The following is a 15,412-nucleotide window of genomic DNA, read 5'->3' on the forward strand; positions in this document are numbered from 1 at the left end:
GGAAACCCAGGCTGAGTGCTTATTCTCAGAGCCAGCTTGTGCTTAATCAATATACCCTCCTCCCTCCTCAGACTGCTTACTCTCTTTTATACCTTGCTGCAAATACATAAAAGCACCTCTCAACAGACACAGAAACTTTTCCATTATAGGTAAAAAAAAGAAAACAAAAAAACAAGTGTCAACCTGTTTTGTTCATTCCTATAAAGATCACCATCTCCATTTCATCAAGAAACCACACCAAGCCCACAAAGACAATAAGAAATTTCCTTTCGAATATGTTTTTAAAATTCACCAAACGTTTTCCAATGTTATTTCATTTAAATCTCTCTGAGTCTGGTCATGAGTCCCATGATCGCTATTTTACAGAGAAGTCAGGTTGGGAGAGTTCTGTGTAAGAAGGTACAGAAACCTATCTGTGAGAAGGGCTGGAACATGGTAGGACATGAGGATAAACATGGGATGCAGATGCTAACTGACAGGACTGGAGGAGGAAATCTCCAGAAATGCCTTTCACCCAGGGGTGTCCTGAGACAAGAGTCAACATGAAAAGCGACAGCACATGAGCTTCGCGAGCTTGATTTCTAATGGGGAATTCAGGCTGGAGCATGACTCTGGGGCCAGCTTACACGGAGTATAAGGAGAGAAGAGCCAGAGAGAGTGGTGTCGAGTCACTGTATGAGCCACTAATGAACAGGACAAGCCTGGCTTTGTCTCTAGACAGTTCCCAGCTTGCTGGGCATGTGAGTGATGAGAAGGCAGACAGAGAGGCCTTCACACTCTGCACGCACTCCTGCGGCTGCCTGGGAGGACGTGATAGACACACACATACACATGTACACACACACAACCAACATACATGCAGAGACCCACAAATCTACACACACATTCACACATACACATGTATGCATATACAAACATGCATACATTTGTGTGCACACATACATGCACAGACCTACAAACATACATATGTATGCAAACACACATGCATATTCTCTCGCCTGCTGACTGGGTCTTTTTACACATGTCCCCTAACACCTGTTTTGATCCCTGGGTTGGGAAGATTCCCTGGAGGAGGACATGGCAACCCAATCCAGGATTCTTGGCCTGGGAAATCCCATGGACAGAGGAGCCTGGCAGGCTACAGTCCATGGGGTTGCAAAGAGTCGGACACAACTGAGCAACTAAGCACAGCACAGCACCTAACACTTGGCATCTGACATGGTCAGATTCAAACTGCTGTCCCCCCGGAAGGACCTAGGGGGGCCTGGAAGGAGTGTTTCTCTCCTTCCCTCCATTAGAACTCAGACAAAAAGCCAAGACCTCTGACTCAGATCCTGGGCTTTTTCTACCAGGAAGACAAAAACAAGTGTAACGAGGACCTCTGCCATCATCTTAACGATCAGGAGAGGAAACGATCCAATAAAAGGGGAGCCCGAGAGAAGGGGTCCAAGTCAGTAACACAAACCAGCGGTTTAGGAGGAGTGCACATGTGAGCTGCATCTCCACAATGGGCACCCCGCCAGCAGAGGTGGGGCTCCTTTTTCGTCTCAAAGCAACAGTTTCCACTGACCCAGAAAGGCCCTCGTGTCCACACAGAATGGATGTGGCAGCCGTGGCTGGCCTCCTGCTCCGCCTGCCACAGCCTCGCTGGAGCTTCGGGCCAGAGCATCTCCTTCTCAGGGAGCCGAGTGCGTACAGCAAGAGCATCTGAACTTGGAAAGACCTTTTATCCGGGAGAAAGCAAACCATGACAGAGTCTGGCACAGAGCTGGGCTGAAGCTCCAGACGTCCAGAGCCCTAACTGTCCACAGACGTTTCAGGACCCATCCCAGGACAGCGGAGAGTTCTCAGGAAAGAGGGGGAGGGCCGCTCTCCTCCCCAGGGCCCCTCGCCCCACTCCAATGCACCCTGACTAATCGTCTTAGTAGGTGTTGGGTCGGAGTCAGCAAGGGGTTTGCCGAAGGTCACTGACTTGCTTTGTTTACACGGCTAATTTTATCACTGCTTGGAAGGCTAATGATATTATTTATACTTTAACTGTGATAAATGTCCAGTTAAAGCACAGTTGGGGCAAGTGAAAGACCAAGGCAACAAATCCCAAACTTCTTCACACAGGAAATATTCCCATTTGTGAGCTCCCCAATCTTTCCCGAGCCCTGTGTTCAAGTGGGAGGGGCAGTGCTTCTAGCCCAGAGCGTCTCAAACTCTGGTCTTGGGGCAGCCAGCATCAGAGCCCCTGGGAGTGGTGGCAGGCAGGCCGTGAGAACCCGCCCTTGTCTGTAAGACCCTCTGAGACCCCATCTCCACGGAGGATGTGGGGAAATGCTGGAGAAAGGCAGGGTCCAGGCCATGACTCAAAACCCAGTTGTGAAGCTATTATTTCAGAGCCATCTGTTCTTGTTTAAGACTTCAGGGGAGGCTTAGATTTTTAATCGTCTGTGCGATAGACCAGTGCTTGTCAGCATTTAATGTGCTTGCAAGTCACCTGGGAAAATACAGATTCTGTTTGGAGAGGTCTGGGGTGGGGCCTCAGTTCAGTTCAGTCGCTCAGTCGTGTCTGACTCTTTGTGACCCCAGGAACCGCAACACACCAGGCCTCCCTGTCCATCACCAACTCCCTGAGTCCACCCAAACCCATGTCCATTGAGTTGATGATGTCATCCAACCATTTCATCCTCTGTTGTCCCCTTCTCCTGCCCTCAATCTTTCCCAGCATCAGAGTCTTTTCCAATGAGTCAGCTCTTCACATGAGGTGGCCAAAGTATTGGAGTTTCAGCTTCAACATCAGTCCTTCCAATGAACACCCAGGACTGACCTCCTTTAGGATGGACTGGTTGGATCTCCTTGAAGTCCAAGTGACTCTCAAGAGTCTTCTCCAACACCACACTTCAAAAGCATCAATTCTTTGGGCCTCAGCTTTCTTTATAGTCCATTTCTCACATCCATACATGACCACTGGAAAAACCATAGCCTTGACTAGATGGACCTTTGTTGACAAAGTAATGTCTCTGCTTTTTAAAATGCTATCTAGGTTGGTCATAACTTTCCTTCCAAGGAGTAAGCATCTTTTAATTTCATGGCTGCAGTCACCATCTGCAGTGATTTTGGAGCCCAAAAAGATAAAGTCTGACATTGTTTCCACTGTTTCCCCATCTATTTGCCATGAAGTGATGGGACCAGATGCCATGATCTTCGTTTTCTGAATGTTGAGCCTTAAGCCAACTTTTTCACTCTCCTCTTTCACTTTGATCAAGAGGCTTTTTAGTTCCTCTTCACTTTCTGCCATAAGGGTGGTGTCATCTGCATATCTGAGGTTATTGATATTTCTCCCAGCAGTCTTGATTCCAGCTTGTGCTTCCTCCAGCCCAGCGTTTCTCATGGTGTACTCTGCATATAAGTTAAATAAGCAGGGTGACAATATACAGCCTTGATGTGCTCCTTTTCCTATTTGGAACCAGTCTGTTGTTCCATGTCCAGTTCTAACTCTTGCTTCCTGACCTGCATATAGGTTTCTCAAGAGACAGGTCAGGTGGTCTGGGCCTGAGATTGTGTATTTTAACAAACTCCCAAAGGAGGCAACGCTGCTGGTCCATGGACCATACCTGGATTCTCAGGTCACAGGAGGACACTTGAGGATGGAGACATCGTTCCACACATTACTGTGTGTTGGCCTCCTGAGCCTCCCCAGCTGCCCCTCAGCCTCCGCATGCCCACAGCTCTCCCCACCCTACCAGTCCACATCTTCCAACAAAATGGACTTCTAAATGCTGAGCAAACCATGTGATTCCACGTCTACGAACTGACCTCTCATAGCATTCTCCTTTTCTAGACTAGTCTCCTTCTGGCCAATTCAAATACTAGAACATCCATTCAATCTCAGAGACCTAGCTTGAATGCTTCTTGCCACATGATAACCTGGGTCCCACCATGGGTGAGCTTTATGCTTGTTTTCTTTTTTTTCCCCTTTTAATAGGAAGTTGGTACCTTTTGGCCACCATTCATCCAGTTTTCCCTAGCCTACTCCGCCTCCACTAACCATTCATCTGGTCTCTTCCTATGAGTCTGTTTGTTCATTTGCTTTTAGATTTCACATGTGAGATCATATAGGTTTTGTCTTCCTCTAACATTTCACTTAGCATGATACCCACAAGATCCATCTGCGTTGTCATAAATGCAAGATTTAGTTTTTTATGGTTAAATAATATTCTATTGCATGTATGTGTGTGTGTACATCACAGCTTCTTCAGTCATTCATCTGTCAATGGACACTCAGGTTGTTTCCCTGTCTTGGCTATTATGGTTGTTCAGTCACTAAGTCGCGCCTGACTATTTGGGATCCCATGGACTGCAGCATGTCAGGCTTCCCTATCCTTCACTGTCTCCCAGAGTTTGCTCAAACTCATGTCAATGTTATCTTGGCTATTATATCTCTTCTCTTTTTAATGATGGCCATTATAACAGGCTTGCCTGGAAAATCCCATGGACGGAGGAGCCTGATAGGCTGCAGTCCATGGGGTCACTAAGAGTCGGACACGACTGAGCGACTTCACTTTCACTTTTCACTTTCATGCATTGGAGGAGGAAATGGCAACCCACTCCAGTGTTCTTGCCTAGAGAATCCCAGGGATGGCGGGGCCTGGTGGACTGCTGTCTATGGCGTCGTACAGAGTCGGACACGACTAAAGTGACTTAGCAGCAGCAGCAGTGCATAGATATGGGAGAAGGCAACGGCACCCCGCTCCAGTACTCTTGTCTGGAAAATCCCATGGACGGAGGAGCCTGGTAGGCTGCAGCCCATGGGGTCACTAAGAGTCGGAAACGACTGAGCGACTTCCCTTTCATTCTAACAGGCAGGAGGTGACAGCCACTGTGGCTTCCGTCTTCCTTTCTGAGTGCTGTTGAGAAGGTGAGGTGTATAACCTGCCCCCTACCACCTGCCGGGTCGCAGGTGAGGAAACCAGCGTGGCAGAGCCAGGTTCCTATTTACTAAGTGACTAGATTTCAAAACAACTTTACAGTAAAGCAGGATGAGCCACTGGCTGAGTGAGTCGTGCAGACCACGGATGCTAAGGTGCTCTGGGTGTCGAGAATGGTTCTCAAGAACCAGTGAAAGAGAGGGGGGAAGGGCGAATGGAGGTGCCTGAGCTCTGACGTCAGGCCTGGGTGCTGGCATCCACAGCAAACGGGAACCAGATTGCTGCTTTATTAGTGGTTGGGCAGGTCTCCCAATCTTCCTCACATTTTACCTGGCCCCAAGTATAAGCCAAAGCAGGACACTCTGCCTGCAGTGTAGCTCCTCAGCTGACCTGCTCACGCACCAGGGGCAGCCCATCTTTTGTAACCTGGAGCCCAGGTCACGAAATCCTTCTTGTGGGGAGAGAAGACACACATTCAGGCCTACAACCCTTCCTGAAGGAGGCCCGGCACTGGGGCATTGGGATGCTGGTGAGGAAGTCTACTGAGATGGAAAGGCCTCAGCCTGTGGCCTGACTCCCCCTTCCCAGGTGACCAGGTGGGGCAGGACAGGGTCCCCAGCCCCTCTGGTGGGGCTGCCCTCCTTCACCTTCTACCCTCACCTCCTCCAGGCTCTCTGCCCAGGATCCGCCCTGGGAGCCCGACCTTCTTAAATTCCGGGGCAGGGGGCCACACTCTCCCAGCAGAGGTGAATGTTTGTGGCAGGGGGAGGGTGGGCTGCAGCTGGAGTGTGGGGGTGTCTCCCAGCTTCTCCTAAGGCAGCGGCCCAGTTCCCAACCCTAGGGTCTGGGTGCCCAAGCCAGCTGTGACCTCCTGGTCTGCCCCTCACCAGCTCACTTCCCCTGGGTCTCAACGACCATTCCCTCCACCCCCAGGACACCATCATCTGGGGCCTTCAACCCTCATGCAGCCCTCAGCCTGCTTTTCCTGGACATGGTTTGTGAATCAGGATTGCGCAGCGAAGACTATAAACCCCTCTGTCACAGAAACCACGTCTTAGGGTTTTGCCCCTTTAGCTCCCAGTCCTGTTCCCTGGATGCCGATGGTACTCAATAAATACTTCTGGGGGCAAATAAAGCATCCCTGGAGGATCTGGAGAATAATATCCAGTGTAAGAACTACCAGCCTGGGGATCATACGAACTGAGAAAAGACAGAAAAAATCCACATCTGAAAGATAAGGAGGAGATGGATCAAGATGGGATGGGGCCACATTCCAATGGATGGTATGTGTATGAAATTCATCATAGCCTGTTCTGCAGAATCGGCCCCTCAGGGCCCTCAGCCCCGTGCATGGCAGGGCACAATTCTGGCCTGGGGGGAGTTGTATTAAAAATCTCATGTCTTTACTAGGCTTACTTACTTTGGAAGCTGTGTCACAGGACCAAATTCTGGGGTAGAAGGGTGTTTCCAATTCCCACTAGATGATAAAGCAGCAGCTAAATGGGAACTCTTAGGAAGCAGCTGGAGTTTGGCACTCACTGATGTCATGGCTTTTGTTTTTGTTTTTTCTTTTTAGGAACACAGATCCCTGGGAATGGACATCCACCCTCATCTTGGAGATGTGTTGTGTCTAATTGCATGTCCTCTGCCACTGCCCCAAATGCCAGACCAGTGGTAGAGATGGTTGTTTGCTCCGGCCTCTTGGGAGGTCCCCTTGGGCCTCCTTAGTGGCCTAATCCTGAGAATCCTCATGTATTTAATTTATATGAGTCACCATTTGGGCAAAAGAGGCAATTTCTTTTGTGTGGGGGTGTCTCCCAGCCTCTCTTAAGGCAGTGTATTTGTTCATCAGAGTTTGGTAGAAAACTAGTGAGTGAGTGAGTGAAGTCGCTCAGTCATGTCCGACTCTTTGCGACCCCATGGACTGTAACCTACCAGGCTCCTCCCTCCATGGGATTCTCCAGGCAAGAGTACTGGAGTGGGTTGCCATTTCCTTCTCCAGGGGATCTTCCCAACCCAGGGATCGAACCCAGGTCTCCCGCATAAACTTACTACAAATGAGAGAACTGTATGAAAGGAGATATTCCCCTTCATTGAGAATCACAGAAATTATCTTGACCAAGACTTTCATAGGAATCAAAGTGCAAAGGCAAATTCCACAGAAACATTACAAATTCAGCATAACACTGTCCACGTACTTCATGCTTTCCAGAATGAAATCATGTCATCATGCTGCTAATCCTAAATCACCATCTTTCTGTTTATTCAAGTTTTCTTTTGTGTCCCTCAGTATATCAGTACACCCTGGACCACCGCCTTGTCATCTTGTTTTCTGAGGACTCATGTGAATGGGACTTGTTACATCTTCCAAAGACAACTGTTCTATTATAATGGCATTAAGATTTCATATATTTATTTTATAATTGACCACATTACTGTGGTTTCTTGGAGAAGGAAACAGCAACCCACTCCAGTATCCTTGCCTGGGAAATATCAAGGATGGAGGAGTCTGGCGGGCTACAGTCCATGTGGTTGCAAAGAGTTGCAGACAACTCAGCAACTAAACAACAACTGTAGTTTCTTACCAAGTCTAGCTTCTTTTTTTGTAAGTGTATTTAAAAAAAGAGAAGTGTATTTTATCCCATGGACAGAGGAGCCTGGTGGGCTGCAGTCTTTACATAGGGTGACACAGAGTTGGGCAAGACTGAAGCAACTTATCACACATGCACACGATTCCTTAATCAGTCATATTTATTGTTATTATTTTGATTCCAATAGTTAAGAAACTGAGGTTCAGAGAGATTGTTTTTCCAATATTCAATATACAATCAGAAAGTGATAGAATGTGGAAGAGTTTTTACCTGATGGGGGTTATCTGTCCCTTGAGAGTTTGAAAGGATTCACCTATCTAGAGTTGACACATTTATTGGTGGTAATACCTTGACTTTTTTTCAATTTTTCTCTTAAGTATTTATTTCAGATTTCTTGTTAAGTAAACTTTTATAATTTATATCTTTCTAATATTTTCACATTTATTAACTTCAGACTTTATAGTATCAGCAGACTTTATCCTGTTATTCTCATAGTATTTTATCTACTTAATCTCTGATTATACATATTTTCTAATGCTTAAAGTTACTTTTTAGAGTGTTTCCTTTTTTACTTGACAAACTAAATGTTACCATTTACTGTTGTATTATTTCTAAATTCAAATTTGTTGATTTCTGCTTTTATGTTTTGTAATTATTCATCTTTCTTTTTTTTCTATATTCTTTGGTTTATTTCTTGTTTTAGTTCCTTGTTTGTTTTTCTTCTTCCAATTTCTTGAGTTAGTCTATTTTTTTATTCCATTTTGGGTATTAAAGTATTTACGATTATGAATTTTTCTCTGAACAATGGTCTGCTTGCCATTTCCCATAAACTTTTAATTTGTTGTGTTCACAGCACTATTGCTTTCTAAATATACTTTAATTGAAGATCCATTCCCTTTCTTCCGAGAGCTACTTAGGACAGTGCATTAAAGTTTCCAGATGATTGAGATTATTCTATTATTATGTTTTGGTTATTTCTAGCTTTACAGATTCATAATTAGAATGCAGAGTCCACAGAATTTCTGTTTAATAGATACCATGTTGATTAAAACCACATTATTAATCGTTTTATACAAATTCTCTCTCTCTCCTTTCCCTGCTGGTTCTTTTGTTTAACAATGACTAAAAGAGCTTTGCTAATGCCTCCAAAGTTTCTGTTTCCACCAACTGTTCCTTCAACACTTTTTATCTGTTTTAATGGTGTTTGGGAGGCACAAATACTCATAATTTTATATTTCCCTTGTAGACTACAAGCTTCAATTTAAAATAATATTTGTCCTATGTAATTTTTTCCCTTGAATTCTACTTTTGTATTAATATCACAATGTTTTCCCTTGGCTTGTATTCACATAATTTATATTACTATCTCTTTTATTTTTAAACAAAGTATTCTATTCCAATTATGTTAAAAGTTAAATAATGCTAAAAGGCATTTAGGAAAACAAACAAACAAACAAAAAACCCCGCAGATAGTTAAGAATCATATATATGGAGGGCTGACTGTAAGTTACACTCAGATTTTCATTGTACACTTATAATTTGCATAATATTATACATCAATATAACTTCAATAAAAAGTAAGTTGGACTCAGATTTTCAAGTATGAGGGTCAATACCCCAACCCTTTATTGTTCAAAGGTCAACTGTATGTATATACACATACACATTATATACATTGTGTGTGTGTGTGTATAAAAGTACAGATTTGTGAACTGGGTTGCTGATAATGCTGATAAAAATTGTTGATAATGTTCTTCTGAGGAGGAAGGAAGGATGAGCATAGGTATTTTAGTATTTCAGGCATGACCAGGGCCATGTACCAGCAGAAAGAAGAAACGAATATACAGATGGGTTTCCCAGTGATACAGTGGTCAAGAATCCACCTGCCAACGCAGGACTCACAGGAGTTGCAGCTTCGATAGATCCCTGGGTCAATTAAGATCCTCTGGAGTAGGAACTGGCAACCCACCTCAGTATTCTTGCCTGGAAAACCCCATGGGCAGTGGAACCTGGCAGACTATAGCCCATGGGGTCCCAAAGAGTTGAACATAACCGAGTACACATGCATGAATATGAAGACTATGCAAAGGATAAACTTACAGGACCTGATGCTATTCCACACTCTTGTGTGTACATATGTATCAAGAAAGCAACACTTCTAGCTTAGAGACTGAGAGAGATCATTGTAATGCCTTTTACTGATACTAGAAATTTGGGAACAGGAACCAATTTTTGGAAAAATGATCAAGAATATAGATATGTTTAAATTTGAATTACATGACTCAGTCCATCAACAAATCTACTGAGCACCAGAGTATACTCAGCGCCTTGCACAATGCTAGACACATGGCAACTTTTCAAGAATTATCAACTTATGCCCAGGGTCACACAGTCCTGTGCTGCTGGCTGGGCATGGAGAAGTGAACCAGCCGGGCATGGGGCCATCTTCATGGAACTTTGGAGACTAGAAGATAAAAGCAGACCCAAGAATGCACACGGAGGGCCGTTTTTTAAAACAATGGATCTCCAAGGTTGCCATCAAGGCCAATAATGGGGAGGTGACCTAACATAGGAAGGACTCAGCAGAGGCACCAGTGTGGAAGAGGCCTTTCAGGAGAGGTTGAAGGAGACCCAGTCTGCCCCACCTTGGGCAGGGGCTCCATGAGAGAGACTGAGACCTCAGGCCAGAGCACCAGGTAGAGGAGACTCCTGCACAGAGACCCTGAAGCACAAGATGGCAGGCAGGTCCCTGGACTTATGAAGTGAGGGCTGAAACAGAGCAGTGACAGAGGACAGGGACAGAAGGAGCTTCCTCATCCACCTGGGCCAAGCCTCAGCCTTAGTGCGTGCCAGACTTGGGGCAGGGGAGGCTCCCAGCCAGAGGCAGCGACACTTGAATGTCTGGGTCCTGATTTATGGGACAAAGACTCAGCCTCCTGAGGTCAGAGTAACGCAATGTTTGTCCTGCTGTGTGAACGCTGCACTCGGGCTGTTCTGAAGCTGTCAGTGCCTCATCAGGAAGATGGGAGAGGGAGGGAGCAGAGGAGGAGAAACAGCTGGATTCACTTACACTTAAGATACATATAGTTTAGAAATAAATGACCTGTCAAAGCGTGTCTCATTTCTTGCTTATTCCAACATGTTTGAAAAGGTTTAAATTGTTTGGTTGAGGCCAGAATTCTCTAAGGATCAGGCTTTCACTTTGCTTCGTGTCTCTGTTAACACTTAGGGTCCTTTTCTGCTTGGCCTTGTGTGATCCGAATCAAATAAAAATGATTTCTAATCAACCCTCTAACTGGATGGAGCCTAGATCTCCAAAATAGACTGTAAAAAACTGTCATGAGGACAGCAAGGAGATCAAATCAGTCAGCCCTAAAGGAAATCAACCCTGAATATTCATTGGAAGGACTGATGCTGAAGCTGAAGCTCCAATACTTTGGCCCCCTGATGTGAAGAGCTAACTCACTGGAAAAGACCCTGAGGCTGGGAAGGATTGAGGGCAGGAGGAGACGGGGGCAACAGGATGAGATGGTTGGATGGCATCACCAACTCAATGGACATGAGTGTGAGCAAGCTCTGGGAGATAGTGAAAGACAGGGAAACCTGGGGTGCTGCAGTCCATGGGGTTGCAAAGGGTCAGACATGAGTGAATGACCAATTAACAACATGAACCCAACAGCAAATACTGATGGCCCTACCTTCAGAGACAAGGTGTACTCCTCCAATTTCCCATCAGCTCCCTGTCACCTCTTGCCTGGGTAACTACAGTGTTTTCTCAAGTAGTCTTCTTGCTTTTATCCTTGACTCCTCTATGGTCTAAGTTTAGGATGGCAACCAGAGATTTAACCCAAGAGTTAACCAGACTTTAATCCCTTCTCTGCTCATATTCCTCCTGTATTATGGTTCTTCTGAGAAAGGGCTTCCCTGATAGCTCAACTGGTAAAGAATCTGCCTGCAGTGCAGGAGACCCTGGTTTGATTCCTGGATGAGGAAGATCCACTAGAGAAGGGATAGGCTACCCACTCCAGTATTCTTGAGCTTCCCTTGTGGCTCAGGTGGTAAAGAATCCACCTGCAATGCAGGAGACCTGGGTTTGATCCCTGCATTGGGAAGATCCCCTGGAGAAAGAGTTGGACACGACTGAGCAACTTTCACTTTCACTTCTGAGAAACAGTACAAGTAGAATGTGTAAGGGATTGGCTCATGAATTTTTGGAGGCTGACAAGACCAAAATCTGCACAGTGGGCCAGCTGGCTAGAGAGTCGGGGACAGTCAATGGTGCATTACAAGCCCAAAAGTCATCTGCTGGCAGAATCCCCTCTTGCTCTGGAGAGGGGTCAGTCTTTTGTTCCTTTCAGACCTTCAACTGATGGGATGAGGCCCACCCACATTATGGAGAGCAATCTGTTTTACTCAAAGTCCACCAATTGAAATATAAATCTCCTCCAAAACACCCTCATGGAGACATCCAGAATAATGTGTGGTTACCTGTCTGGGCACTGTGGTCCAGTTGGGTTGCCAGACATAATGAACCATCACATCTCCTAACAATGGCCCTCACTGCTAGTTCTCAGCCATGGCTGCACAATGGAATCACCAGGAGGGCTTTGGAAACCACTGGCCACTGGGGTCTCAACCCCACAAAGTTGAATCAGAAGTATGAGCTGGATGTGAAGATTTTTAAAAGGTCTTGGGTGGTTTTCATGTACAGGAAGGTTTGAGAGCAATCATCAGACACCACTGGCCCCTCCTACCACTATGACCTGCCACTCTACTCCTCAGTGGATTCCCTGCAGCCATGCTGGGCTTTCTTTGACCACTCCGAATACACACACACACACACACACACACACACACACACACACCTGCCAGGGATGCATGTCTCGCTTCCTTCAGAGCCCTCCTCCAGCACCCTACTCCAATGCCATCATATCTGTGAAACCTTTCTTGATCACCCCAAGCAACACAGCAGTCTCATTTCTCACCCTGGCTTATTTTTCTCCACTACACTATCAACACCTGAAACACTCGTATTTCTAGTTATTCACTGTTCTTATATCTGTCCATCTTCCACTAGAATATAAATGCCATGAGGATAGAGACCATGTTTGTCTTATTCACTGCTGAGTTCCCATGGCTCAGAACAATGCCTGGTATAGTGCAGGAGCTTAGTAGATATTTGCTGAATGAACAAATGAGTGATAAGTGATATGATTTTTTTTCCTCCAACAATTCGACTTTTATACACTGTGGGATGCCTCACTGTGACACATTTGAACCCATGTCTGTTATGTGAGAATTCTCACATAGGGTCATATGCAAACATGGAGGTGCTTTGGACAAGCCAACTATTTGGTGCTTTAGAGATGCCACATCTTCACAGAGATTAGAAGGGTGGTTACCAGAGGCAAGATGAAGTGGGAAATGGGGACGAATTCTCCAAAAGTATAGAAAGTCTCAGTTAAACAAGAAGAGTAAGTTATGGAGATCTAATGTATAACACAATGATGTTAGTGAACAAGACTGTATTGGATACTTGAAATTTACTAAGAAGGTAAAACATAAGTGGAGAAAGAGAGAGAAGGGATGGGAGGGATGAAGCGAGGGAAAGAAGGAAGGGAGCAAGAGAGGGATATCTGAGATGATGGTTGTATTAATTAGCTTCACCATGGAGATCATTTCACAGTGTATATGTATATCAAGACATCAAGTTGTACACCTTAATAATACAAGTTCTATTTGTCATGTATACCTTAATAACGGAGAAGGCAATAGCATCCCTCTCCAGTACTCTTGCCTGGAAAATCCCATGGATGGAGGAGCCTGGTAGGCTGCAGTCCAAGGGGTCGCTAGGACTTGGACACGATTGAGCGACTTCACTTTCACTTTTCACTTTCATGCATTGGAGGAGGAAATGGCAACCCACTCCAGTGTTCTTGCCTGGAGAATCCCAGGGATGGGGGAGCCTGGTGGGCTGCCGTCTCTGGGGTCGCACAGAGTCAGACACGACTGAAGCGACTTAGCAGCAGTAGCAGAAGCAGCATACCTTAATAAAACTGAAAACAAATAAAGAAAAAAGAAGAAAAAGATGCTTGACTTTCTAACTGGAATTTTGAGTTACTTTGCTGACACTCAATTTAGCAGAGGCAGGGGCTGGACAGGGGAGAAATGCATTTTTTATTTCTATTCTAGACTGCTGTGTCCTTCAACCCAAGAGGCGCACATTCCCATTATGTACAAAAGCACATGTGAAACCCTAAGTTAACCAGCGATCCTATTTCCACTTTACACCAGCGCTGGTTGGTGTCCTCTTGGCTGGGCATGGTGGCTTTGCTGACTCAAGACTCAAGCTTGTTATCACAGCTGGGAATCTCCCAGAAGAAGTTCTGCAACTTTATCTCCCTGTTCTTAGCGTGGAAGGCTCTCGCTGGGCATTTGTTAAATTGATGTTACACCACTTAGTTGTGCCAAACAGTCTCAGGAAAGCTTTTGAAAGAACTCATGTAAGGCCACCACTAGACAAAACCAGAACCAGAGCTCAGACAGAATGCTCTTGACTGTCAGTTTCTTTCTCTGCGTCTTCACAACACAAAGGAAACTTCTGGGTTCAGAGAAGCCCAGAATCTTCTCCCCTCTTTTCAGTTTATGCTGGGAGCATGTTTCTAATAATAAAAGACTTGCATGGAATCCTTGACTCAGGTCTTCTGAGGGATCTGAACCAAAAACATCCAGCACCAAATACCGAACAGTTGCTCAGTATGCATTTGCTATATGAAGGAACAAATGAATCATTGATACTTTTTCCTTAAAACACAGTCTTGGTGTCACTGTGTGATCAAATTCGTCTACTAGGATCACTGGCATGTGTAATAACACACATGTAATTGAGGGAAAGATACTTTTCACAAGCCACACAGGATGACATGCAATTTTCTTAGAAATTAAGCTTCTCTTTCTACCCTTGTTCTTTCTTTTGATTCACTGGGAAGGTACTGCAAGGTCTGTCCAACTGTCTATTCATTTGCATCAGAGAATTATCCATTCTGAGCTCAATGAACATAATACCAGCTTCCCTGGGAAGCTGTAGAGTAAGCTGCACTGAAGACACCTGCCTTCCAATACTTGCTCCATTCTCCCCGCTTCTCTGATGCCCATTGGTCCTGCAACGTAAGGGAACCATCTTGGACCTCTCTTCCACTCAACTCAATGTCTTCATCAGCAGCACTTTGGCTCATCAAGTCAGACAAGCCCGTGCAGGATCCAGAGTCCATCTCTGTGTGAATATGTGTGTAGGTTAGGGGTGACACAACAATACTAACAATGCAGAAGAAAGATGGTTTAACTTTCAGAGATGATGTGATGGGAGAGAAGGAGAAAGAGAGGTGTGTTTTGGACTGGAGTATTGAAAGAGAAGATAAAGTAGATAAATACAAAAGTAGGGAGAGATCAGTCATTAAAAAAAAAAGAATGAAATAATGCTATCTGCAGCAACATGGATGAACCTAGAGATGATCATACTGAATGAAGGAAGTCAGACAGAGAAAGAAAAGTATACAGGATATTGCTCATATGCAGAATCTTAAAAAAAAAAAAAAAAAGATACAAATGAACTTATCCACAAGACAGAAGCAGACTCACAGACATAGAAAACCAACCTATAGCTGCAAAAGGAGAAAGGTGAGGGGGGATGGAGGGATAAAGTAGGAATTTGGAATTAACAAATACACAACACTACATTAAAAATAAGCAACACAGGGAAGTATACTCAATATTTTATAATAAACTAATAGGAAAAGCATCTGAAAAACACCTCACTACCTATACACACACATGTAACAGAATCACTTTGCTATATACCTGAAGCTAACACAATATTGTAAATCAACTATATTTCAATTTTAGAAA

At 44.9% G+C, this 15,412-nt stretch overlaps 1 long non-coding RNA gene across 2 annotated transcripts in view; it reads right to left on the reverse strand.

Moving 5' to 3' along the window:
- LOC129649257 (uncharacterized) overlaps positions 1-15,412 on the reverse strand; it is a 196,570-nt gene that overhangs the window by 37,748 nt on the left and 143,410 nt on the right. Inside the window, exon 4 of one of the 2 annotated variants that reach the window (XR_008713044.1) lies at positions 12,958-13,563. The exons of the other annotated variant lie outside the window; for it this stretch is intronic. This is a non-coding gene — a long non-coding RNA (uncharacterized LOC129649257). Of the gene's footprint in view, positions 1-12,957; positions 13,564-15,412 lie in introns of those variants that run through there. 2 annotated transcript variants of the gene reach the window in all.

This window comes from Bubalus kerabau, chromosome 4, assembly GCF_029407905.1.
Source record: "Bubalus kerabau isolate K-KA32 ecotype Philippines breed swamp buffalo chromosome 4, PCC_UOA_SB_1v2, whole genome shotgun sequence".
Classification (NCBI taxonomy): Eukaryota; Metazoa; Chordata; class Mammalia; order Artiodactyla; family Bovidae; genus Bubalus; species Bubalus kerabau.